We start from the raw sequence: 3315 nt of genomic DNA on the forward strand, positions 1-3315 counted from the left end.
AATTCGAGGCATAGTTCCGTGCTTCAGACATCTTGGAAATTGAAGAATTTAAAAAAAATTAGCATGAGCCTAAGTTATTAATCTAGCTGATTCATGCAATGCCCACAAATCAGTTTCCACATTTACCTTTATAAACTTAATTTAGAACATATAATTATGTACTATTGGCCTCTTGTATTTGTTTTCCTTTGTTGACAGTATGACATTGCAAGAAATCCCGGTATCCTTAATATTTAAGTAGGAAAAGACAGATCTGCTCACCTCATCTTCGTTTATTTTGTTTGTATTAGCTTTAAATTTTCAATGTTCTCTTGTTCTTGTAAAGTTTTCTTAATTCAATCTATTGGTCTATGGGCAAGTTGCTATCTCCTTGCACTAAGCAGCTTCAGGATAAGTGGAAAAACTTAAGGACGTGCCCCTAATTTTAAAATTAATGCTTTTTTGCTTCCTTACTCTGCCTTGACTTTTTTGAACTCTCAGGCGAAAGTGAAATACTGTGAGCCTACTTCTTCGTAGCTTTCTCATTCTATATAAAGCATAGTTGTTGGCGTTTTAATCTGTGTTAGCTGGGATAACTAAGATGGGTTATGATTTGAAAGTTCCAACATCCTTGCAGATATTCAAACCCGGATTTCTCCCAGTGGCTTCTTTGGAATGAAGCTGAATCTGTTGATTGCCCAAAAATCTTCAACGGAATTTTATAGTCCTGTTTAATGGGCTGCTTTTGTTCGAAGAAAGCTAAGTCACCAGGTTATGAGGAACCCACTGTTCTTGCTGCTGAGACACCTTGTGAGTATGCATCATCAAACTGGTAAAGCCTTGCAGCCAGAGTTAGGAGTCCTTTGCTTTAAACTAAAAATGGCCATTATCATGGTCCTTGTGGCAACCAAGTTTAATAATGATGAACGAATAAATATCAATGTAGTTATTAGTATATTCAATCTGCAACGTCTCCTTTAAGCTTTCACTTTATTCTAAAGCCTCCCGAGTGCCGAGTGTTCTATTCTTGACTCCTATCTATCGAGATTTTAGTTTTGAATATCACTAATGATGAAAGGTAAATTTCATCTTTTTCTTCTTCAAAGTCTCTGTGAGTGAAGTGGAGGCGCTACATGAGCTCTATAAGAAGTTGAGCAACTCCATTATTGAAGATGGTCTGATTCACAAGGTGAGTTAGATGTATCTGCAAGGTTCGTATTCTACTTTCCATTAGATAACCCTAGGTTGGATGCTCAATTTCTGTCAGATAATTAACTTCCAGATCATCTTTCCATCCAGGAAGAATTCCAGCTGGCACTCTTCAGGAATAGAAACAAGAGAAATCTGTTTGCAGACAGGGTGTGTAAATGTCGCCCTTGCTCTATGGTTAAAGGATTCTTTGATCTTATCAAAATAATTATTGCTGGAAAAGGTGTATTATCAAGATCCAGGTTCCAGACCTTTACTGTCCCTTCAACACATATCTGGTTGTGCTTCTTTGCAGGTTTTTGACTTATTTGATGTCAAGCGCAACGGGGTTATGAATTTGGGGAATTTGTTCGATCATTGGGGTTTTTCACCCAAATGCACCTATGGAACACAAGATTACTTGTAAGATTGATTCTCTTTTGTACACATTCATTCTAATGTTGTTTTAGTTTCTTCTGTTGGTCTCCGTGCCAAAACCATATAAATTAATAACGTTTTGTTTCGTATAAATTACACAAGTGCTTTTCAGTCACATGGGAGATACTGTATCATCTGTTAAGTGTGGATAACCTTTTGGCAGTTGCTTTTAGGTTGTTGATCTGAGACAGACAGGATATATTGAACGAGAGGAGGTATGGTGGAAGTATTACTTCGCACTTTTTTCCCATAATAACTATGATCGTAATTCACAATGCATTCGCAAGCAAATTTGGAAACTTATCTACCTTCCATTCTCAAGCTTAGAAGTAATCATCTCTGCAGCTGAAGAGATGGTCTTGGCGCTTCTTCACGAGTCAGATCTTGTACTTTCAGATGATATCATCGAAACCATTGTGGATAAGGTGTTCATACTATCTCTCCTTGTTAACTTCGGATCTTCTTTGAACTTACTGAGCTCTAAGGATTTGCTGCTTCTTCCACAGACATTTAGTGATGCTGATACAGAAGGTGATGGAAGGATTGATCAAGAGGAGTGGAAGGCATTCGTGTCAAAACATCCATCACTGATGAAGAACATGACCCTTCCCTACTTAAAGTGGTTACAAGGCTATACCTATAGGAGATGTCCATGAACTTTTTTCTTTTTCCCTTCTCAGTAACTTGAATTTGAGAGGCACTGATGCATGACGAGCAAGCCTGTTTCTCATGCATGTCTTTCCCCATTTGCAGGGATATAACCTTGGCATTTCCAAGTTTTTGGTAAGAACAGAAGTTGAAGACTCAGAGGTCTGAGATTTTGGTTTCATCTTTGAACTACAGAGATATTTCTTGTCAACCTTTTTCTACATTAACAAGGATGTCCGATGGAATTTTCACCAACGGTTCCAGAATCAAACTTGAAAGGACTTGGTTTTGCGATTCTTTGAAGCTGGGTAAGCCATAATTCATAAAGATTGGTTTTGTATGCAGCTACAGCTGCTGACGCAAATTGTGCTTCGAGAGGCCCTTGTGTTACATTGGATATCAGAGAGACACATCTGGCCGGGTCAACCATCTTGCTTTTTGTGGCTTTTGGCAGTGTCAGAATTTTTGAAAACCCCCCCCCCAAAAAAAAAAAAAAAACTTCCAGTGACACTTGATAAATCGCCAAAGCCTAGTGTCTGATCGTCTTTGCATGTGAACCAAGCTTAAATAGGGGAATGTTTTTACAGTACATTGGGTGGAATGCTTGTCGCTTGATCAGAGTCAGTTCAGAACCAGGCGCTCAGCGTCAGCGCAGGAAGCCCACGTTGTTGAGAAAATGCTTCACGTCATTGATTATACTATACAACTTAGCCTTCAATTATTTTTCATTGGCCTGGATAAAGCTCGCATTTAATATTAGCCCAGAGATCAGGTACAAGTCTTGTGTGGTTAAAATTCTTAAATATAATTTCTCTTGAAATGAATCGATGTCTGTTTATTATTGTTATTAGTAATGAGTAATGGTAGGGATGGATGAAAATGATGGCACTGGCGGTGAGGATTTAGATGTCGTGAGGGATTTAAAATCTTTACTCTGATTTTTTTAATTATAATTATTAGATTTCATTAATACTCAAATTATTTAGATATATTTTCTTTTGAAAGTTGAAAATGATTATCACCATTAAAACACTTCTTATATAAGCTATTCTTTTCAAAAAT

The 3315-nt window shown here is 37.4% G+C and overlaps 1 pseudogene; it reads left to right on the top strand.

Moving 5' to 3' along the window:
• Window positions 1-368: 368 nt before the first annotated feature.
• LOC129297087 (calcineurin B-like protein 7) lies at window positions 369-3078 on the top strand (annotated as a pseudogene).
• The last annotated feature ends 237 nt before the right edge of the window (window positions 3079-3315 follow it).

This window comes from Prosopis cineraria, unplaced genomic scaffold (assembly GCF_029017545.1).
Source record: "Prosopis cineraria cultivar Desert tree isolate PC_DT_omini unplaced genomic scaffold, ASM2901754v1 PC433, whole genome shotgun sequence".
In the NCBI taxonomy this organism is placed as follows: domain Eukaryota; kingdom Viridiplantae; phylum Streptophyta; class Magnoliopsida; order Fabales; family Fabaceae; genus Prosopis; species Prosopis cineraria.